The 25,549-nt window shown below is 36.1% G+C and overlaps 1 long non-coding RNA gene across 1 annotated transcript in view; it reads left to right on the forward strand.

Annotated features, from left to right (window-relative positions):
• Positions 1-25,549, forward strand: part of LOC134480983 (uncharacterized) — a 308,633-nt gene that overhangs the window by 150,933 nt on the left and 132,151 nt on the right. The window contains exons 3-4 of the long non-coding RNA XR_010056095.1: positions 7,505-7,559; positions 19,646-19,794. This is a non-coding gene — a long non-coding RNA (uncharacterized LOC134480983). The remainder of the gene's footprint in view (positions 1-7,504; positions 7,560-19,645; positions 19,795-25,549) is intronic.

The raw sequence follows: 25,549 nt of genomic DNA on the forward strand, positions 1-25,549 counted from the left end.
CAGACAGATAGACCAATGGAATAGAATTGAAGACCCAGAATTGAACCCACACACCTATGGGCACTTGATTTTTGACAAAGGAGCCAAAACCATCCACTGGAAAAAAGATAGCATTTTCAGCAAATGGTGCTGGTTCAACTGGAGGTCAACATGTAGAAGAATGCAGATCGATCCATGCTTATCACCCTGTACAAAGCTTAAGTCCAAGTGGATCAAGGACCTCCACATCAAACCAGACACACTCAAACTATTAGAAGAAAAACTAGGGAAGCATGTGGAACATATGGGCACTGGAAAAAATTTCCTGAACAAAACACCAATGTCTTATGCTCTAAGATCAAGAATCGACAAATGGGATCTCTTAAAACTGCAAAGCTTCTGTAAGGCAAAGGACACTGTGGTTAGGACAAAACAGCAACCAACAGACTGGTCAAAGATCTTTACCAATCCTACAACAGATAGAGGCCTTATATCCGAAATATACAAAGAACTCAAGAAGTTAGACCGCAGGGAAACAAATAACCCTATTAAAAAATGGGGTTCAGAGCTAAACAAAGAATTCACAGCTGAGGAATGCCGAATGGCTGAGAAACACCTAAAGAAATATTCAACATCTTTAGTCATAAGGGAAATGACAATCAAAACAACCCTGAGATTTCACCTCACACCAGTGAGAATGGCTAAGTTCAAAAACTCAGGTGACAACAAATGCTGGTGAGGATGCGGAGAAAGAGGAACACCCCTCCATTGTTGGTGGGATTGCAGACTGGTACAACCATTCTGAAAATCAGTCTGGAGGTTCCTCAGAAAATTGGACATTGAACTGCCTGAGGATCCAGCTATACCTCTCTTGGGCATATACCCAAAAGATGCCCCAACAAAAAAAAAAAGTCACGTGCTCCACTCTGTTCATCGCAGCCTTATTTATAATAGCCAGAAGCTGGAAAGAACCCAGATGCCCTTCAACAAAGGAATGGATACAGAAAATGTGGTATGTCTACACAATGGAATATTACTCAGCTATCAAAAACAATGACTTTATGAAATTCGTAGGCAAATGGTTGGAACTGGAAAATATCATCCTGAGTGAGCTAACGCAATCACAGAATGACATACATGGTATGCACTCATTGATAAGTGGCTATTAGCCGAAATGCTTGAAATACCCTAGACGCCTAGAACAAATGAAACTCAAGACGGATGATCAAAATGTGAATGCTTCACTCCTTCTTTAAAAGGGGCACAAGAATACCCTTGGCAGGGAAGAGAGTGGCAAAGATTAAAACAGAGACTGAAGGAACACCCATTCAGAGCCTGCCCCACATGTGGCTCATACATATACAGCCACCCAATTAGACAAGATGGATGAAGCAAAGAAGTGCAGGCCGACAGGAGCAGGATGTAGATCGCTCCTGAGAGACACAGCCAGAATACAGCAAATACAGAGGCGAATGCCAGCAGCAAACCACTGAACTGAGAATAGGACCCCCGTTGAAGGAATCAGAGAAAGAACTGGAAGAGCTTGAAGGGACTCGAGACCCCATATGTACAACAATGTCAAGCAACCAGAGCTTCCAGGGACTAAGTCACTACCTAAAGACTATACATGGACTGACCCTGGACTCTGACCTCATAGGTAGCAATTAATATCCTAGTAAGAGCACCAGTGGAAGGGGAAGCCCTGGGTCCTGCTAAGACTGAACCCCCAGTGAACTAGACTGTTGGGGGGAGGGCGGCAATGGGGGGGAGGGTTGGGAGGGGAACACCCCTAAGGAATTGGAGGGGGAGGGGGATGTTTGCCCGGAAACAACCGGGAAAGGGAATTAACACTCGAAATGTATATAAGAAATACTTAAGTTAATAAAAAAAATTACAGATGTACATCTCAAAAAAAATAACAGAGAGAGAGAGAGAGAGTAGCAGAATATCTAATGAATAACCACATTCATCATCTCTAACTATTCCAAAGGTTTATTTGATCTTAGTCATTTAAGCAAAGGTCAGTGTAGTGTCTTAAATATCTGGAGGTATTAATTCGAGATGGGTAGCACTGATAGAGAGAAGATATACATTTGCTTATAGATCAACTCTGGGAAACCATGAATGATAAACATACAGGTGTGTCTCTTTGGTGGAGGAAATGTGTTTGTGTTTCTGCACGGAAAACTGGGAATGAATGTAATTAATTTCCTGGAGATCTATGCTATCTATAGAGTCGGTCATCAGTCATAGAGTGTAATTTCTACACTATTATGCTTATCCAATATTATTTCTCCTTCAGTCTTTATTCTGAGTATTGTTTCTCATTAAATAGAACCCCTTTTTATGGAAGTGGTCACAGGTACTTGCAAAAACCCATGAACTTTCAAGAGTTTCCGTGTACTCCTGGTTTAAGCATCATTGTGATAAAGATCACAAGTAACTTTTTCTCCAAAGTTGTATTGTTGTTAAATATGTCTAAAAATTTTATCCATTGTCAGATCTGGTAAAAGTTTATACAATTCTGCTTAGTAAGTCAAGTTAAATTAAATTTCCTTCTTGCCTCAAGCAAATCATCACTGTGCTAGGTATGGTGGACACAGAGACCATGCAAACTGCTATGAAATATATGTGTTCAATTTCATTTCATAATTATTGTGACTACTAATTATGTTTTGGGACTTGATTTTATCTTTAAGTTCCATAATGGGCAATTAAATAGTTTGTTATATCATTTTAATTCCCCACTTTTTTTCTTCCTCTTCTACATTAAGATATTTGTAAATTATATTGAGCATACTTTCTCCTTTCTCTCTCTCTCTCTCTATATATATATATATATATATGTATATATTTATAATCTGTGTATGTGGTTTTTGTTTGTGTTTGTGTGTGTGTGTATGTGTGTGTGCGTGTATGTGTGTGTGTGTGTACGCGCGTGCGCACTTGCACACATGTGCCTACGGGCCTGTGCCTTCCTATTATGTTCAATGGAATGCTTCTTCCACCACAGATCTTTGTCTAGCAAAATCTACAATATTTTATTCTTGACTCTGGTGATTATTACATTGTTGTATGGATATACAACAATAACCCATGGTATTCTGACAGGAAAATTATAAAAACAGAAAAAAAGAACTATCTGTAACCAACATCAGTGGTACATACAAAAGAAACAAAAAATCCTCAATAAGGTGTCCTGCTTAAATACTTAATGTCAACTTGGCACAGTCCTGAGGCAGCAGAGAAGAGAAAAACTAAGTTGAAGAATTACTTTGATTAAACTTGCCTGTTCAGATCGCATTAATAATAAACTGAATATATTTAATGAATGAATAATTAATTGAAGATCAAGTGGGACATATACTAGAAATATAAGAATGTTTCGAATTATACAAATCAATAATTTGGTATATGTTTTTCTCCATGTTCATTAAATTTGGTATTTCTTATTTACATTTCAATTGTTATTCCCTTTCCCAGGTTCCAGGCCAATATCCACCTAGCCCATTCTCCTCCCCTTCTATATAGGTGTTCCCCTCCCCATCCTCCGCTCATTACTGCCCTCCCCCCAACAATCATATTTACTGGGGGTTCAGTCTTGGCAGGACCAAGGGCTTCCCCTTCCACTGGTGCTCTCACTAGGCTATTCATTGCTACGTATGAGTTTGGAGCCCAGGGTCAGTCCATGTATTGTCTTTGGGTAGTGGCTTAGTCCCTGGAAGCTCTGTTTGGTTGGCATTGTTTTTCACATGGGGTTTCAAGCCCCTTCAAGCTCCTTCAGTCCTTTCTCTGATTTTTTCAAGATTAAACAAAATACAATAAGAAAGAAAAAAAGAAAAAAGAAAAAAGGGCGGGGGGAACAAGAATATCCTTGGGAGGGAATAGGGAGGCAAAGTTTAGAACAAAGGCTGAAGCAACGCCCATTCAGAGCCTGCCCCACATGTGGCCCATACATATACAGCCACCAAACTAGATAAGATGGATGAAGCAAAGAAGTGCAGGCTCATTGTCTGTGATAATCCAGCTTGTGTCAAGTTGACACACAAAACTAGCCAGTACAAGTATTTATAGTCATAATGTTTTTGTGCACAAACTGTTTCTTGTGTTACTCAAATGCTGATTTCTCTTTCCTCATACCTTTTTTCAATCTGGACAATGTAGCACTGTAATGTTTCTGTCAAGAATAGTTTGTCTCAATTTTGTGTAAACAATGCTTTCCATTTATTCTCTGCCTTCTCAGTAAATACTGATCACCCAATGACTGGGTAGAATAGAGACTAGGGTAGGTTCTTTCTCATTGAGTAGAAGAAGAGAGACAGAGAAGCATAAGACAGATTGAGTTATTAGGAGGAAGAAGAGCACAGATCATGAGAGATCCACTGAAGCCTGGAAGGCTCTAAATGCAAGTATTATGGGAGTTTGGGCTGTGAGGTCACAAAATTAGTTCTGGGGATTAAAGCCGATTAACAAATTGCCCAGGCACTGCCATAAAGCGTGGTTAAATAAACTTTTGTCTCTGTTTTTCATTATTACTAAATTAGCTAGGATAAAGAATAATAGCTGATTATTAACTAACATCATAGATTTACAGTAAAATTGCATGTACATAATCACAGAGGGAAAAAACCACAATTTTAGCAGTAACTGACATTATTGTTTCACTTTTGTGGGTCCATAAATACAGAGCTTTCAACTTGTTTGAAGCTGACTTCATTTGAATAAGAAGAATTTTGATAGCACACTTTCTTTTGCCTTTAATTGTTTCTTTGTTTTTACAGATTTTTAATGGTAACATCAAATATGAAAGTGAAGAAGAAATGGTCTATTAGCCCAATTTTATAGTAAATGCCAGATAGTTCTTCTGGGGGATGAAGCAATTCCATTCCTAATGAAGGTTTAAATATTTTGCTTAGATATATTTTATTCACACAGATATTTCTCTAAATACAGTGATACCTATTGAATTAGTTTTCTATTAATTTTTGCTATTTCTATAACTGTGAAGAGACTCTGTGACAAAGGCAAGAAAGCATTACACTGAGGCTTGCTTACATTTCTAGAATGTAGGTCTATGACCATTATGACATGGGGCAAGAGAGCAGGCAAATACGCATGGTGCTGGAACAGTAAACTAAGAACTTGCATTCTATCCACAGGGTAGCAGAAAAAGAGAGAGCGTGACTGTACTTAGAGTGGACTTTTGAAACCAAACTAAGAGAAGAAAAAGTGGGAAAGAACCTTGAACACAGGCACTGTGGAAATGTCCTGAACAGAACTCTAATGGTTTATCCTCTAAGATTAAGAACTGACAAATGAGACCTCATAAAATTGCAAAGCTTCTGTAAGACAAAGGATACAATCATTAGGAAAAAATGGCAGCCAACAGATTAGGAAAATATCTTTAGCAATCTTTCATCTAATAGAGGGGTAATATCCAAAATATACAAAAAACTCAAGAAGTAAGACTCTAGATAGCTAAATAACCCTATTAAAATGGGGTACAGAGCTAAACAAGGAATTCTTAGCTGACGAATATTGAATGGATGAGAAGTACTGAAGGAAATGTTCAACATCCTTAGTCGTCAGGGAAATGCAAATCAAAACAACCCCGAGATTCCACCTCACACCAGTCAAAATGGCTAAGATCAAAAACTCAGGTGATAGCAGATGCTGGCAAGAATGTGGAGAAAGAGGAACAATTCTTCATTGTTGGTGGGATTACAAGCTGGTATAAACACAGTGGAAATCATTCTGGAGGTTCCTCAGAAATTTGGACATAGTATTACCTGAGGATCCAGCTATACTACTCCTGAGCATATACCCAAATGATGCTCCAACAAAAACAAGGACACATGCTCCACTATGTTCATAGCAGCCTTATTTTTAGTAGCCAGAAGCTGGAAAGAACCCAGATGTCCTTCAGCAAAAGAATGAATACAGAAAATGTGGTACATTTCCACAATCAAGTACTACTCAGCTATTAAAAACAATGACTTCATGAAGTTTATAGGCAAATGGATGGAACTAGATTATATCATCCTGAGTGAGGTAACCCAGTCACAATAAAATGCACATGGTATACACTCACTGATGAGTAAATATTAGCCCAAAAGCTCAGATAACCCAAGATACAATCCACAGACCACATAAAGCTCAAGAAGCATGACGAAAGTGCGGAAAATGAAAGATTTCAATCCTTCTTAGAAGAGGGAACAAAAATATTCATAGGGGGAGATATGGAGACAAAGTTTGGAGCAGAGACTGAAGCAATGACCATTCAGAACCTGCCCCACCTGGGGATCTAGCCCATATACGTATGCAACCAAACCCAGACAATGTTGCTGCTGCCAAGAAGTGCATACGGACAGAAGTCTGAAACAGTTGTCTCCTGAGAGACTCTGCTAGAGCACGACAAATACAGAGTCGAATGCTTTCAGCCAACCATTGAACTAAGAATGGGGTCCACATTGGAGGAGATAAAGAAAGAATTGAAGGAGCTGAGGGGTTTGCAACCCCACAAAGACAATAATACTCACTAACCAGAGCTCTTAGGGACTAAATCACCATTCAAAGAGTACACATGGATAGACCCATGGCTCCAGCTGCATAGGTAGCAGAGGATGGCCTTGTTGGGCACCAAAGAAAGGAGACACTCTTGGTCCTGCCAAGGCTGAACCCCCGCCCCCCGGTGTAAGGAAATTTCAGTTTGGGGAGGCAGGAAGTTGTGGGTGGTTGGATGTGGGAAAGGAGATAACATTTGAAATGTAAATTAAAAATTCAATAATAAAAAAGACTATTCCTAGTTACCTCTTCCAATAATGCCATGCCTATTAAAATAAGGTCTCACTTTCTAATCCTTCTCAAAGGTTTTCATGAACTACAGATCAAATATTCACATATATGAGCCTTTCTTGTATACGGAGCCATTATCATTCAAACAACCACATCTGTTACACACACACACACACACACACACACACACACGCGCACACACACACACACACACAGAGAGAGAGAGAGAGAGAGAGAGAGAGAGAGAGAGAGAGAGAGAGAGGAGAGAATTATTCTTGGAAATACTAAATAGCACATTCAGAAAAAGCAAAGAGCTAACTTTTTCATATGGGATGTGTGCAGGATAATTTGGCATTTAGCATAGTTTTCACTCTGACAATGTTCTAATTCCATTTCCTATAATGATCTTGAACATGATTTATTTGCTCAACAGTCCAACATATTCTGGAAAGGTTAGAGTTTTTCTTTACATTTTATCAATTACGCCTGACAAATTTGTTGTTAATATCATACCACAGTCAGAATTTTTAAATATTATTTTGATGTTTTATTAAATAAAAGATTGATGTGGAATTGGGATAAGAGGAACACTTATCTAGTGTGTGTTGGAGTTGCATGGGGTGGTAATGTTCACTTATTTTACTATGGGAACCAAAAGGCAAGAAAAGTATGTACATTTTTACCTTTTCTTGGTACAATCTCCAGAAATTTACTTGTTTTTCTTTGCTAGTCTGTTCACAATCATCAGAAAATGGAAGCATCCTAGATGAATCATGAAATCTTAGGTGAGTAATGAAAATATAACTACACATTCATGGTAGAATTTTATTAAAATGCCAACAAAAATGATATTAATACATTTGAAAGAAAGTTGATTGACCCATTAAAATTATTTTGAATCAGTAGCCATTTGTGTATAACTTGTACTACATGTGGTATCCAGGAAACAAGAAAGGGACCATGGTGGGGGAATTCATTTAAGGAGGAAGGAATGATTGGATGTAGATAGAAGTATAGAAGTGAGAGAGTACTGATAAATTGTGCTGGCCTTATTCTATGCACCCAAGTATAATGAACCTTATTTTAATTATAATACATTGTTTTTATGAAAACTGTTAAAAATGTGTATTTGAAGGAGCTTAGTGATCAAGAGCACTTGTTGTTCTTTTGCAGGATCCAGGTTCAATTCCCAGCATTCACATGGATACTCATAAATGTCTATAGATCCAGTCCAAAATAACAAAAAATGTACATTTGAAAAACAATGTAGAAAGAATCAAAAGTAAATGTATCTGGGGCCTGAAATCAAAATACTGGTCTGTGCAATTAGATCAGAGTATTCAATAAAATTATCTGTTATTTACATGAAAAAATTGTGTAGGCAAAATAGATATAATTTCATAGATGACAAAAATGTAACTGCTTCTTTGAAAAGATGTAACTACCACATTAAAATGGCATGAAAGTCGAAAATTAGGTGCACTAAACATATTTGTCTGTCTTTGTGTTGATTGACTGCTGTTTTGCATGCTTGATTATTAATAGATTAATCATATCCTTGAAATTTAGGGGGAAAAGTCAAGTGTAATTTGCAAACCGGCTTTTCTGCATATTTTCATCCCAAAACTTCATGTTTTGATAAAGTGAAAATGGGGGTCTACTAACAAAACAGCCCCAATTTACATTAAAGCTGACATTTTTCATATCTACATTTTTCCTTTTTTTCACAAATATTCCATACATATATTTTATACAGACATACACAAGAGGGAGAATGCTGCACAGTATGGTTCCATGTTCTAATTGTCATACTTTGGATTCCACTTTCATTGAGTCTACTCTGCTTTATATACTATTGTCTGATATCTTTGACTTGCATACCTTGTATCACATTAATTCCATAAATGAAATCAGACCACTTTTATTATCAAGGCAAAGCCCCACACACACTTTGTACAGGTTAGTTTTTAAATCTAAAATTTCGTTCATGTTTTACACATTGTGCATAAATCCTACTCTTCGTATTTATGGTATTTTTTTACTTGACCTCACCTTTTTGTTTCTAATTTGCATTTATTAGCTATTTTCATTTAACAATATGAGGGAAAGCTCTTCTCTGCCTTTTCTCACTGTCCTAAACTCTCTCTTTTAAAAAAAATATTTATTTTATGTATCTGAGTGCACTGTTGCAGTCTTCACACACCAGGTGAGGGCACTGGATCCCATAACAGATGGTTGTGGTTGCTGGGAATTGAACTCAGGACCTCTGGAAGAGCAGCCGGTGTTTTTAACTGCTGAGCCATCTCTCTAGCCCCTAAAACTCTCTTGATCAATATCTGTTTCACAGTTCCAATCTTCTGACTCCCATGTCCTATATCGGAAAGCAGCATTATTGTTACTACTAATGCTTTTATATAATAAATAAGTTATAATTTAAACATTAAAACATTACACTGCCTGCAATAATTGTATATATGTATAGCACATGTATCCAGGCATATGTATAGTGCTAACTGATCAGAAGATGATAAATATCATCACTTTCACACCATATGTTGAGATTTTCAAAAACAAACTCAGTTGTTGAGTTAATATTAATTTCAGTCATTACTTCATTAAAAATATGGCAATACTTGAAAATTAGGTAAAACACAATCCTAAAGGTCTCAGAAATGTCTTTTTAATGAAAAGTTCTATTATTAAACTCTAAACAAAAACTCAATGTTAACTTCATGTTTTGAGTGAAGATGAATTTAGAAATTTGTAAGCACATTGGGTTGATGAAAACAATAATTTCTTTGTACTCTACATATGTCTAAAGTGATTTTATTTTATTTTTTAAAAATATACGTTGTTACAGCATGTTAAGACCCATTTTTATCCCTCTCCCCTTCATCCTTCTCATCTCTCTCCCACTCAACCTCTGTATCATTCTATCCCACTGTAATCTACTTTCTGTTTCTTTGTACATATATTCTATTTTTCTCCATCCTCCTTTCTCAAGATCCTTGCCCCCTTGTACCATTTCATAGTCTTAGTTAAAACAACGAGGCACAACAAAGATAGAGATGGTAAAAAATACTGATGATGTCAAGTTATACTTATGTGTAAATAATATAATTTTGAATTGAAAATACCTTACAGATTCAACTAGAAAAGCCTCACTCATTAAAATTCCAAGATAAAATACATACAAATATAAATGGCTTTTCTATGTATGAATTACAAACTACTGAGAAAAAAGTAGGAAAAATATCACATTAATAGTAGCTCTTCCCAAAACACAATCTATGGGAATAAATGTATCAAGAAAGTGGAATATATCTACAATAAAAACTGGCCCTGGTCTTGGTATCCTAAGGGTAGGACAACTGACACCACCCTTTCTAGGATAAGCTGGCCCCAACCCTTACCAGATGCAGTGCTTGAGAGAGCTGGCCCTGCACCTTTCATGGGCAGCACAGTAGAGCTGTCCCTGGTGGCATGAGCACAGGCAAGCTGGCCTCAAAAGCATGATTGAAGGAAAGATTGATCAGCCTCTTGCAACGTGTGGCAGACAAGCACGTTTAACTGACCCCTTGCCAGCTGTGGCACTTGGTTGAGCTGACCCCACCTCTCTAGTGCTTAGAGAGCATGCCTTGATGACATGGGTGCAAGAGAGTTGCCCCCAATGGTGTGAGTGTGGGTTAGCTGAACCTGCCCTTTGCAGGCTGCCACAGGAATGAGAGCTGGCCTTATTCCTTCCCTGGGCAGAGAGGGAGAGCTGTCCTTGATAACACTTTCACAGGAGAGCTGGTGGGCTGACCAAATCAGTTACAACCCAGACCCAGATCCAGGTTTTGGAGTTAGCCCACCTGAACATCTATTCCATCTATGAAGTAATAGATGAGTGAAGAGGCTGGTTGTGTAGAATCAAAGCTGCAGAATTTTCATGACATAAGGCAAATTCAGAATAGCCAAAGTTTCAATGAGGATCTAGTATTGATGGTGTAGCAGAAGCCAGATGCTTCGAGCAGACCAATGACTCATTGAGGTGAACGTTTTCATAAAAACCTATTTGGGCAGAAAGATACACTCTGTGGTACATTGTGACTCACTACAGTTTCCATAGCAATATTTTTTAAAATTGTTTTGTATTTTATATTTTTAAATTTTTATGTATTCATTTTTATTTCTTGCTTTCTTTTTTCAGGGAGGCTTCAAAGGCAGGAGGCAGATAGAGAGGCAGAGTGAGCTGAGGGAGAGTGGGGTGCATGATGGGAAAGACATAGAGTCAATAAAAGGTTTGAAAACAGAAGTTTAAGACAAGACGCTGAAAGAAAAAATAAGAGATTTTAGAGAATAAAGACTCTGTAAGCTCTGAAACTGGCATTTTGAAAACTATTCTACTTCCAAGAATCATCTACAAATTCAATTGAACACCCACTAAAATCAGGCAATACTGAAAAGAATAATTTGTTTTCTTTAAGAGTGTGAGGCCTCTAAAACTGAAGCAACAAACAGAGACACTGGGTTTGGTCTTCTGCACATATCTTATAGGTCTAAGCTAGGTCCTCTGCATAAATCTTATGGGTTTCTGCTTAGAGTTCTTGAGAGTCCCTTGCCTGTGCTTGGGACACTTTAACTCTTACTGCATTGCCACATCCGGCTGTGAGATGAGGTTTGTGTCCAGGCTTATTGCATCTTGCTAGGCCATGTTGGCACGCTGGTTGAATATCTCTTGAAGCCTTGTAGTTTTTAAGTTTTAACTTTTTAAAGACGTTAGATGAGGAGTTAATCTGGGGTAGAGTCGAGGTGGGGGAGGGGTAGGAAAGAGTGGGGGAAGAGGAAACTGCAGCAGTGAAACAATATATGAAAGAAGAACAAAAGTAAAAATATAAGATGAGAGTGTGAGCCCAGGTAGGGTGACCAGGCTGCAGGACTGGCCTCATATGGTAGAATATGCAGAGAGCACAGATATCACTTAGTTGACAAGGGAAAAAAAAAGAAAAGAAAAATTGAATTTGAAATTAGGCGTAAAGGGGAGTGGGGAATATCAGGGAGGAGTTGAGGAAGGTGGTAAATATCTTGGAAATATATTTTATAGTTCCCAAAAAGCCCATAAATTATTACTAAATACAGTCTCAGATTCTATAATAAGAGCAGAGTCAAAAGAAAAAAAATGGCATCCCTCATCAAAATGAAAAAGATTTCAAAACATTACATAGAAAGGCAGCCTGCCCAGAAATATCCAATTTTGCAACAATTTACAAAAGTAGCACTAATGGACACAATACAATAACTGACATAAAATTAATATACAAAGCCATCCTCATGGAGAAGTAATCATTGTAGCTCAAAAACAGAATTATAGGTGAGAGATAGAACAGAACCCTCCTCAAAAAATGCAATGGAGTTGAATAAATTTAATAAAGTGAAGCTGGAAATAATGATTTTCTCAAAGATATCTGAATAAATTAAACAGAAGACAAAATGTTAGTAGTAATACTTAATTTTACAGAGAACCCAGGAAAGGGAATAATATTTGAAATGTAAGTAAATATTTATAATAAAAAAGAGAAAAATGAATCAAGGCAGATTAATATTCATATATAATATTAATAAAACTCATATTTCCAACAATATATTGAATTAGATAAAAAGTGTTAATGAATATGTTTAAGTTAAAGTTTTAAGAAAGGGAAATGAATGAAACATTTTTGTTTAATTCTTGTATTTGTGTCTTGAATCAGAAGCTTCTGTTAAATTTTCAAGTTGGAAAATGCAAATAATATTTACTAGAAAATAAATCTGCTATTTTAAAATAGTTTAGAAAGTTGAGTGCATTGTTAAAAGTATCTATATGGTAAGCATCTATTAACTGCTTTCCTTGTAGAATGTTCTGTGTCTTTTAAAGAGTATAAAAATATGGTATAATGTAATTGTGACTAGAATGCCAACATCTGATTTATCCTGAGTTGAATGTGTGGGTTGAAATAATTTTAAATCTTACATGGATCAATAAATGCCTGAAAATGACAAGAAAATTCAGGAAAAGATTAATATTTCTACTGCACTGAGCTCCCTGGAGTCAGAATAAGTTATTAATGGTATACTAATTCAAAGAATATCCTAATGGAATAAGTATAGAAAAAAATCCATTTTTGAAACAATATAAACGTTTTATTGTTAGATCTCAATTTGTAAGCCTATTTATGAGATGAACAATTCAAATGTAGTCCTATCCAATTGTAAATTCTGCTTTACAGAAGAAACTATCTAAAAATATGAAATATATTACATACATTATTAAGAACTTTCTAAAAAATCATAGTCTCTAGATATATAATCTTCATTTAATGTTCTTAATATCAACATAAGTAATACAAAACATTTATTTTACAAAGAAGTCAGAGAGCACATTTAAAATTATAGATCTTGTATACAGAAGATTCAGAATCCTTATTCATACTAATCTAAATTTCTCTTCTGAATGAAAAGCACATAACAGTAGAAGGATAAACATGATTACTCAAATCATAAGGAAACCTTAGCTACTGTTCTATTGCTGTTAAGAGACATCAAGATCAAGGCAATTTTTGCAAAAGAAACCATTTAACTCAGGCCTTGATCACAGATTCAGAAAGTTAGTCCTTGAACATCTTGGAGAGAAGCCTACAGGCATAGCACAGGAGCAGTGGCTGAGAACTGATTGACAGGCAACACAGAGTGAGACACAGAGCCTGTGATGGACTTTTTAAATCTCCAAGCACATTCCCAGACACATACTTTTTCTAACAAAGCTACACCTACCACAACAAGAACTTACCTACAAATTTCTTCCTAATCAATCTACCACCTAAGGTCTAGACATTCAAATATATAACCCCACAGAGTCCAGAAGCAATCTACATTCCAAAAATTCATAAAAATATCCTAATGTACATTATCAAATTTATAGATTATTTTAGATTTTAAATATTAAGCATTTAAGAATTATTAATAAAATACAGTAAATTCTATGATTTTTGTCATTCATGTAAATTTAAATGTTGGAAATTTTAAATGTTAAGGCTCTACTCATACAAATATCATACATTTTTCATGTCCTCAGAAAATTAACATAAAAATTATAAATAATTTTAGAGTCATTGTTAAAAAATAACAGGAAATTCAAAGTGCTCTACCAAAAGTGCTTTGGTTGAAGACAAATAGAAGTCATAGGGATTCTAGAATTGTTATGCACATTTAAAAAATAAACAAGAGGGTGGGTATACATGTCACATTAGGAGAGGGTGGGTATACATGTCACATTAGGACTGAACACAGTCACCCATTCTTGTCCCTTTGGCTGGTTGTATGTCTCTATTTTCTGATGCCTACTGCAAAAGAACAGTTCTGTAATCAAGGCAGAACACCCCAGATAGTCTTACTACTTCTCTCATATGCTGTCGCTTCCTCTCTTGCAGGAGATTGCACAAATATCTGGTTTGGGATGAGTACCTTATTATAATGTAGTTTGTATATCTTGTATGTCCACTTTTACAAGCATTTGCCACCCTTCATTGCGAAAAGTTTCTAATAAGAATTCAGAGCAGTGTTTTGCTCTGGGAATAAACATAGCTACTTATAAGATAGCTTGATGCTATGTACATTTAACTAACAACAGTAAGTATGCACAGTGGACCTAAGATTTCATCAACCTTAAAATATTAACCAGGTTGACAGTACCAAGTGTGGATTCTGTATTCTGAAGCAGGCTTTAAAAAGAGTCAGAGAGCACATGGTTGCTTTGTAACAGCTCTGTCACCATTGCATCAGCAAGCATATTTGGTCTTTGCAGGTATTTTTACTTGAAAAAAAGTTAATTTTTGACAAAAACTAAGTTTGTATATTTTATTCTAGAAATTAATTAAAGAGTTTATTTTCGAAACTTCAAGTCTGGTTGATGTTAAGGCCCTGGTAACTGTTACCTGTCTATCCAGCCGCTTTTTGCTGTTATTACTGTTACAAGGAAACACGTGTTGTTACTAGGATACTTTCTTTTTAATTGGATTTTTTTTTATTAAAATTTTAAATGTTATCCCCTTTCTCCCACCCAACCACCCAACCCTTCCTGCTTCCCTGCCCTGACATTTCCTACACTGGGGGGTTCAGCCTTGGCAGAAAAAAGGGCTTCGCCTCTCTTTGGTGCATAACAAGGCCATCCTCTGCTACATATACAACTGGAGTCATAGGTCTATCCATGTATACTTTTTGGATGGTGATCCTGGGACCTCTGGTTGGTTGATATTGTTGTTCTTATGGGGTTTCAAATCCTTTCAGCTCCTTCAATCCTTTCTCTAACTCCTCATCCCTTTCTCAGTTTAATGATTGTCTGCCAGTTTCCACCTATGTATTTGTCCTGCTCTGGCAGAGCCTGTCAGGAGACAGTTATATCAGGCTCCTGTCAGCTTGTACTTCTTGGCATCAGCAATATTGCCTGGGTTTGGTGGCTGTGTATGGGCTGGATCCGCAGATGGGGCAGACTCTGAATGGTCATTGGTTCAGTTTCAGTTCCAAACTTTGTTTCCATATCTCCTCTTCTGAATATTTTTGTTCCCCCTTCTAAGAAGGATTTAAGCATCCACACTATGGTCATCCTTCTCCTTGAGCTGCATGTGGTCTGTGGATTGTATCTTGGGTAATTCAAGTTTTAGGCTAATATCCACTTATCAGAGAGTATATACCAAGTGTATTTTTTTATGATTGGGTTACCTCACTCAGGATGATATTTTCTAGTTCCATCCATTTGCTATGAATTTCATGAAGTCATTGTTTTCAATAGCTGAGTAGTAATCCATTGTGTAGATGTACCACATTTTCGGTGTCCATTCCTCTGTTGAAAAGCATCTGGGTTCTTTCCAGCTTCTGGCTATTATAAATAAGGCTGCTATAAGCATAGTGGAGCATGTGTCTTTGTTGTATATTGGAGGATCTTTTGGGTATATGCCCAAAAGAGGTATAACTGGGTATTCAGGTAGTAAGTACTATGTCCAATTTTCTGAGGAACCTCGAGACTGATTTTCAGAGTGGTTGTAGCAGCTTGCAATCCCACCAACAATGGAGGATTGTTCTCTTCTTCCACATCCTTGCCAGCATCTGTTGTCCCCTGAGTTTTTGATCTTACCATTCTGACTAGTGTGAGGTGGAATCTCAAGGTTGTTTTGATTTGCATTTCCCTGATGACTAAGAATGTTGAGCATTTCTTTAGGTGCTTCTCAGCCATTCGACATTCCTCAGCTGTGAATTCCTTGTTTAGCTTTGTACCCCATTTTTAATAGGGTTATTTGGCTATCTGGAGTCTTATTTATTGATTTCTTTGTGTATTTTGGATATTAGCCCTTTATCAGATGTAGGATTGGTAAAGATCTTTTCCCAATCTGTTGGTTGCTGTTTTGTCCGAATGACAGTGTCATTTGCCTTACAGAAGCTTTGTAATTTTATGAGATTCACATTTGTAGATTGTTGATCATAGAGCATAAGCTATTGGTATTCTGTTCAGGAAATTTTCCCCAGTGCCCCGGTGTTTGAGACTCTTCCCCACTTTTTCTTCTATTGTTTTCAGTCTATCTGGTTTGATGTGGAGGTCCAAGATCCACTTAGACTTGAGCTTTGTACAAGGTGATACCAATGGACTGATTTTCATTCTTCTACATGCTGACCTCCAGTTGGACCAGCACCATTTGTTGAAAATGCTATCGGTTCATTTCTGGGTATTCAATTCTATTCTATTGATCTACCTACCTGTCTCTGTACCAATACCATACAGTTTTTATCACTATTGCTCTGTAATACAGCTTGTGGTCAGGAATGATGAATCCCCCAGAAGTTCTTTTTTTGTTGAGGATAGTTTTTGCTATCTTGAGTTTTTTGTTATTCCAAATGAATTTGCAAATTGCTCTTTCTATCTCTATGAAGAATTGAGTTGGAAATTTGTTGGGGATTACACTGAGTCTGTAGACTGATTATTGCAAGATGGCCATTTTTACGATATTAATCCTGCCAATCCATGAGCATGGGGCATTTTTCCATCTTCTGAGATCTTCAATTTCTTTCTTCAGAGATCATACAAATCTTTCTTATACCCAAGTTGATTGCAGGTTTTGTTATTTCCATGCTGTCATTTTCTGGGAACTGCTCTGTTCTCACAATAAGCTTCCCTGGGAAATGACATCTTACTTGGCAGAAAGAGACATGTACATGGATAACTGTGTGGGAAGGGGGACAGCATTTGAAATGTAAATAAATAAAAAAGCAATTAAAAATTAGGTGTTTGACTTCTCAGCACTATTTCTGTCTTTCAACTACCGTACTTTTGATGCTATCTTTTATATGTGTCACCCAATTGTGTTGCATATTTATCTGAGCATTGCATTGCCCAGGGGTAAACATTTCTTAGGATGAACCCATGGAGCACATGCTTTTCTTAGCGAGTGTTTTGTCATTTCTACACATGTGATAACAGAAAGCAAGGCTGCTAAACTCTTTGGCTTAGTCACAAACAACTTACGTGACCTTTTAAAAATTTTGCTGAGTTTTAGTAGTCCTGTCTATGTAAATAAGAAATGAATCAACGTATTTTTATTTAGAGATATGGAATATTAATTAAGCTTCTGTTTCTCAGTGAACAAATTCCTAAGAAAAGCAACTTAAAGGAGGAAATGCTGTGTTGATTCCTAGTCTAAGAAGCTTTAGTATTTGTTGTTGGGGTGGGGGATGTTGGGGTTGGTCCAAATCACAGCAGGGTAAGCAGAACATGATAGCAGAATATGGAAAATAGCTAGAGAAAAATACTCACAAGAGATGATCCCTACTGAACTATTTATCTGAGGTCATTTCCTGAACTATCTAGAATCTCTTGAAATAGGGACTACTGTCCCAGGAAACAGTAACATAGCCTGCCAGGAGCATTTCATGTTTGGACTACTGTAAAGAGAAGAGGAATCCCATTTCTTGGAAGATTTAAGATTACAAGAAATTCATATTGACTTTTTTTTCCTTAGGAAGTATCTCAGGAATTGACTTCAAAAGATCAATTTTGTCTACAGTATTTCAATTTTATTTAGAGGCAGGGGATTTAGCTTATATTTTATGAAATACTTATATAATAATCATTTATTAAGACATTAATAAGTGGTATCTTATTAAAGTGTAGAGCTATTAAAATAGATAAAAATATGTAATATAAAATTCTGTTTATATAAAGGCATTTATGGCAGAAAATTAAAAATTATCCAAACATAAATTCAAAATATAACTAAAATATTAAAATATTAATTTTTATAGTGTTAATATGCTGATCAGAGATTTTAAATTATGAGTTATATGCTAAGAAAAGTATATTGGTAGGTTTGAAATTATTTTTAGTATCTGTTTTGCCTTGTTTAAAAAAAACACAAGTACAACATGAATTTATTGTCTATGGTCATTGAATAATATATAAGGAACATTGTAACTTCTATGTGCTTTTCTTATAAGGGATCACTGTCTAAGTTATTAGAATGTAAAGAAATGCAAAAAATAAGCCCAGAAAGTACTGTTTTGTTTCTGCAAAAGCCAATTTCATTATGATATTGCAACTCAGAAAAAAAATACTTTGAAAGGAAATTCATTTAGCTATGTGAACTCAAGACCTCAATTTTCACAGGTAAATAGAAAGGCACATTGACTAATCTTCTGAAGCCAATCCACTTATATTTGACATGGTGATGCTTGTTAGAAAACATTTCATGGGCTGAAAGACTCTAGACAGCAGCAATATTTGTGTTTTTTTCTTTTACAGGAAAATATTGAAATAATGATATTAAACAAGCTCTAAAATGGTTTTAGGATGAAAGAATATGTACATTTACTGGCACTACTAAAAGAATCCTAGCAAGCAGGATACATACTTTTGAGTTTCTGGAGCATAAACACAAAATTTTAAGAATAACTATTCTTTTGAATATCATTATTTGTACAGGGTATCAAAAGTATTAAATTGGAATGAAGTTTTGGACATAGCCATAATTTAAATTACTTAGGAATTTCTAAGGTGGAAAAGATTCAACTCGAAAGCATAACATAATTTGTACTTTATCATTTCTATTTTGTGTCATTACTCATCTGGCACTCATTTCACTAACACTGTCATATACAGAGTGACATCCGAAAGAAACAGTTTGAATTAGACAGAAAATTATGTCCTGCTGTGTTGAAAATAACTCTCTTGAAAAATCACAGGGATCAAAACAGCGCTAATGAATGATCCAGCATGATAGAGTCTAGCACTCACTCACATAAAGATACAAAAGTATTGCCATTATAAATTATGAACACAAAACATTCTCTACTTTAAAGTGTAAGAAAATAATTTTAGGGCCAAGTAGATGAAAAATATGTATTAAAAATTGCGAACACTTATAGGCATTTGATACTATATGAAAAACTGAAAAATACTTGTTAAATCATCGAGGAAATTAATAAATTGTACTGTAATGAAAAAAGGCTTTAAAGCAGAATAATTAAGTGACTATTATGAAACGAGAAATTAATTGAAATATGGGTTAAAACTATCTCTGAGAGCTTTTCTGAACCTATACTCATACAGTACTATATAAGTGGGTTAAATCTTCTTTATAATTGACTTGAAGCAGAAATTTTACTTCGGTTTTTTCCAATATTTCAAAAAGATGAAGATTAATTATATGCAAATTTTCATAGAATTTCATAGAATTATCAGTTAAGAAAACAAAATCCAGATATACAGTACATATATGGAGGTCATAGGCACTAGTAGAAAACATGCTTTTTTGTTTTTGGAAAAAAAGACCAAGTATTGATCTACTTTGTATATTTCTTATATTCACAGCAGTGCAAGTCTTGTCCTCATCAGACCAGCCTCTATGTTCTGTCGATGTCCACTTATACAGAGACTCACAGTTGGTCAATTTATTGACAATAAATAACTGTGGATGTTCAACCCTACAGCGATGGCAGTATCCCATCTTCTCCATAAAGGTACAGGGAACATCTGTTAAAAGAGTCTTAAAGATTGGATGACCAGGGGTTCATCTATTCTGTTGATTTTTATCAAAGAACTGACTTTTGGTTTTGTTGATTCTTTATATTGTTCTCTTTGTTTCTATTTGGTTAATTTCCACCATGAGTTTGACTATTTCCTGCGTTTCTCCTCCTGGTTGTGTATCCTTCCTTTTGTTCAAGAGCTCTCAGGTGTCCTGTTAAGTTGCAAGCTTTGGATCTCTCCAATTTCTTTACCAGGGCACGTAGTGTAATGAATTCTCCTCTTAGCACTGCTTTTGTTGTGTCTCATAAGTTTGGGGATTCTGTGTCATCATTTTCATATAATTCCAGAAGTCTTTAATTTCTTTTTTTTTATTTGTGACCAAGCTATGGTTGGAAGAAAGTTGTTCACTTTCCATGGGTATGTACTTTTTCTGTATTTTTGTTGTTACTGAAGTCTAGCCTTAGCCCATGGTGATCTGATAGGATGTGTTGGATTATTTCAATTCTGTGTTTGTTGGGACTTGTTTTGTGACTGACTATAAGGTCAGTTTTGAAGAAGGTACCAGGAGGTGTTGAGAAGAAGGTATATTCTTTCATTTTAGGGGTGAAACTATATATATATATATATATATATATATATACATTTCATTTAGTTCATAACATCTATTAGTTTCACTATGTCTTTATTTAGTTCATGCTTCAATGACCTGTCCATCAGGGAAAGTGGTGTGTTGCAATCTTCAAAAAATTATTATGTGGGGTTCAATGTGTGTTTTGAGCTTCAGTAAAGTTCGTTTTATGAATCTATCCTGTTCAGAATTGAGACATTCTTTTGGTAGATTTTCCCTTTGAGGAATATGCACTGTCACACTTGATAACTTTTGGTTGAAAGTTTGTTTTATTGGATATTAGGATGGCAACTCCAGGTTGTTTCTTGGGACCATTTTTCTTAGGAGCCTTTTTCCTAGCCTTTTAGTCTGAGGTAGTGTCTGTCTTTGTTATTGAGGTATGTTTCTTGTATGCAGCAAAGTGATGATCCTATTTGCATATCCAGTCTGTTATCTTATGTCTTTTTATTGAGGAATGGAATCTGTTGATATTGAGTGAAATTAAAGACAGATGATTGCTAGCTCCTGTTATGTTTGTTGTAGGTGGCATTATGTGCATATGATTCTCTCTTTATGGCTTTGTTGTGAGATGATTAAATATCTTGTTTTTTCTTTGGTGTAGTTAACCTTCTTCTGTTGAAATTTTTCATCTAGAATCCTCTCCTGTGCTGGATTGATAGGTAGATAGTGTTTGAATTTGGTTTTCTCTTGGAATGGTTTGGTTTCTTCATCAGAGAATTCATAACAGGAATCTTGAATGGCCCAGCAGCAAGTAAAGTAATGTTCAAACTCCTTAGTCATCAGAGAAATTCAAATCAAAACAACCCTGAGATTCTTTCTATCTTACACTCCTCAGAGTGACTAAGAAAAAAAATGATTTGACAGCACATGGTGTCAAGAATGAAGAAAAAGAGGAACACTCTTCTATTGCTTGAGGGATTGCAAACTGGTACAATCCCTCTGGAAATCAATTTGGAGGTTTCTTCGAAAATTAGAAATACATCTACCTGATGACCCAGCTATATTACTCTTAGGCATATACACAAAAGATGCCCCACCATGCTTCAGGGGCATGTACTGCACTATGTTCATAGCAGCCTTATTTGTGATAGACAGAATCTGGAAACAACCAAGATGTCCCAAAATGGAAGAATGGGTACAGGAAATGTTCATTTTCATAATGGATTACTACTTAACTATTAAGAATGAGGGCATAATAAATTTTGCAGCCAAATGGATGGGACTAGAAAATATCCTGAGAGAGGTAACTCAGATACCCAAAAATATGCATGGAATGTGCTCACTAATAAGTGGATATAAGCCGAAATTACACAATGCCCAGGATAAAATCCAGAGAACTCAAGAAGGTTAGCAAGCCAAAGGACCCAAATGAGGATGCTTCAATCCCAATTGAGCAGGAGAAATAGCAATCACAGGGCAGAGGAAAGAAGGGACATGTGTGGGAGAGGGCAGTAGGAGGGAAACAGGGCACATGATCATATTTTGGAGGGACAGAGTGAAGCCTTGAGGGTAAGCAAAATTAATGGAAACAGGCAACATCGCGGTGTTGGAGTTCAGCAACCTTCTAGAATGTACCAGAGACCTGTGAGGTGAGAGATTCTCAGCACTCAAAGGAGGGACCTTAGATGAAATGCCCAACAGGGAATTTACCTACCTATAGAATCCACCTACAATAGAAAGACAAAGAATCAAAAGGAAGGATGAGGTTTTCATCCTGAAGTGAGGCAGCCCTGGCGGGGAGTCTTCTTTCCTGTAGGTTCTTTAGGCAGCAGAGGAGGAAGAGCATTTGCGGAGGGTAAAACGTCATCTTATAAAATTTTGGTTAAGACTTTGTCTTATGAGATATTTATGGTTGCTTTATAATAAAACGTTTATTTATCTAAGTACTAAGTTATTATATTACTGTAGCTGACCTGCATTCTGTGTTCCTCTGAGGCCAGAAACTGCACTTAGCATCTCTTAGTAAAACAGCAAAGGATTAAGTACTTGGTATTATCTCAGAAGGAACTTCTGTGCTCTAACTTTCAGCCTGCTAGTAGAAAGTCACAGGAAGAAAATGGAAACTTTGAAAAGTGATTATAGTGTTTATTACTAAGGTGTAAAATGTTTCCTATTAAAACTACCTAAGGGGGAAAGTGGAAAGATCCTAAATGGGGAAATGGAAAAAAAATTTTTGCTCTAAGCGGGGAAAGGCAAAAACTTCTGAGGAAAAAATGTTCCTTCTATCTCCTCTCATCCTCTCATCTCTTTGTCCTCTGAGCTTATACATCTTTCAGAATACATGATCACGTGTTAAAAAGTTCATCACAAGTTCACACAAAAATTTAAATCATGAAGTGAAATAGAAGTTTACAACAGAGAATGTTTATATGCATATCCATTAGGAGTAATTATCTGGCTAAACATTCATCACCTGTCTCAGCTCCACAGGTTCACTGAAGGTTTAAAACCATAACTAAGTTATTAGTGAAGTCTTGTATATATGAACCCACTCAATATTTTATCTTCTTTCCTAGCACCTATAATAAATTGTTAGTTCCCTTTTTATGTTCTTTGGTTTGTTTTTACAACCTCTTAGAATGTGGTCTGAGAAGGAGAAAGTCTGGTTACCATCTAAGAGCAATGAGCTAGTGACATTTCGGAGACTGGCAGAGATCTCACTGCAGTTTTGACTATCAGAAAAGTACCTAATAGCAGTACCACTATAAAAACGCTTAAAAATTACTGCTATAATTTTCAGAATTCTTATATAATCATCATTTAGAATTAAGAAGTCATCTATTGGGTGATATTGTGTCACTACAAGATCTTTATAAATTTTCAGATATCTGATACAAAGGGGTGGGCTAGCAATGATTGTTATATATGTTCAACAATAACAGGGAAAGCATATTAATAGCAGGAATTTTTCCTATACTGAATTCCCCTATGGCCTTGCCAATATAGAGCAAACCTGTTGCAGATTATATAATAATAATTGGAAGCAGGCCTTGTCAGGAAGATCACCTGCTAGTTATTAGCTTGTCCCATTATGGCTCCTGACATTATCCCACAGTCAAAAACTCTGACCCAGATTTGTTTCTGTCTAAAAGAACTGCAGGGCACAAAAATGGAAGAAACTGGAAGAAAGGAGGTCCAGTGATCAGTCCAAATTGGGATCCAGCTCATGGGGTGCTCCAAGGTCTGACACTATTACTTATGCTGTGGTGTCCTTACAGACAGGAGTCATACATGACTGCCCTCCAAGAGGCCCAACAAGCAATTGAAAGATTCAGATACAGATACTTACACCCAAGCAGTGGACAGAGCCAGGGACACCTGTAGTTGAATTAGGGACTGTCTTGAAGAAAATGAGGAGGAGGGTAAGCTCATATGAAGCAGTCTCAACTAACCTAGACCCCCAAGATTTCTCAAACACTGAGCCATCAACCAGGAATCATGTAACAGCTTATTTGATGCTCCTGACACATGTACAGCAGAGGACTGCCTTGTCTGGCCTCAGTGAGAGACTTGAGATCCCAGGGAGTAAGGAGGTCTGGTTGGGGGTAGGGACATCCTCTTGTAGAAGGGAAGGAAGTATGAGATGAGGAACAGTAGCAAGATAAACCTGAAGAGGGATAATGACAAGATTATAAAAAATTATATAATAATAATAATAATAATAATAATAATAATAATAAAGCTTCTTTAAAATTGAAAAAAGATTGGATGAGTCAGAGTTCATGGAAAACAGTTGCGGAATTGTGTTTTATGGGGATGACAGGGCAGTTGCTCCCATACTGTGGTTGCTAAAGCATGAACTAAAGCACAGCATTAAACTAGTAAATATCATAAATAAGGAAGTGGTTCGTGGGGCCTCATCTCCATCTAAGGTCATTGGCAGGTTGAAGAGGGATGGAGAGGCAGTTTTCTTCAGTTCTATGGTGGGTTGCTGATGGGCCAGTGGACAGCTTTCTACCAATGTGCATATGAACATCATTAATTGGACGTGGTGGTTATTTTAAATTAAGAAGCTAAAGAAGAAAATAGGAGAAGGTTGGAGACAGATGTTGGTCTAGGAAGAACTGGAGAGGGAAAATATAAGGATGTGTGTATATGCTCTAAATTCATTGACTTCTTAAATGACATTAGCAAAGAATAAAATAATAATCTATTCTCTTATAAATATTTATATTGACTATTTTCACTAATATTCATGTCTTAGTTAGCTCTTTATTTGTGAGAAATTCTGTTCAACCAACTTGGAAGAAATGGTTTTTTTTTTGTTTTGTTTTGTTTTGGTTTGGTTTTTTTTTCTTTTTTTATTCATCTACATTACAGTTCATAGTTTAAGAAAGCCAAAGCATACATTTAAGACAAAATGTAGAGCAGAGACTGAAGCAGGAGCAATGGAGGAATAGTTTATTGGCATACTTTTCAAGACATTCTTAGAAGAAAATAATTCTTATGCAATAGAGTTCCATCTGAGAAGGTTGGTATTTCCTTCAAATAACAGGAGCCTCCTACATTAATCATCAATATAGAAATTGCCCCATAAACAGGCCCATAGGATAGGGCCTGATAGAGGAGTTTCTCAGATGCCTTTTCTGCTTCCCATGCAACACCATTTTGTGTTGAGAAAGACTAAATAGTACATTCAAAAACCAATAAAAAATACTGAAATTTCAATTATCGTTTATGAATGTATACAAATTATTAAATTATCAATGAAATGATCAATTGTTATTTTTTGCTTGAAGTGATTATGATAGTTACTGCAAGAATAATTTTCTTTATAAATATAGGTCTCTAGTCATTCATTGAGAAAGGCTGCTATAATCATCTCAGTTAACTAACTGTCTTAGACTTGGTTTCTATTATTGTGATAAAACACCATGACAAAAGCAAAGGTAGGTTGAGGTTCTTGTTTTTCCCAAAATCTCTTATGAATATCACAATTACAATATAAAACTTTCTGATTTTTAAGATTCCAAAGTCACTGAAAATTTAAGCTCTGTGTTTAGGAAATGATCTTTAATCTTTCTTTTTACAGTCCAGTCAATATCCTTCTCCAGATCCAGCCTTTGACAGTTTCTCATCCCATTCCTCCCCCAGTTTCCAAGACGATGTCCCCCATGCCG

This window comes from Rattus norvegicus, chromosome 11 (assembly GCF_036323735.1).
Source record: "Rattus norvegicus strain BN/NHsdMcwi chromosome 11, GRCr8, whole genome shotgun sequence".
Taxonomy (NCBI): Eukaryota; Metazoa; Chordata; class Mammalia; order Rodentia; family Muridae; genus Rattus; species Rattus norvegicus.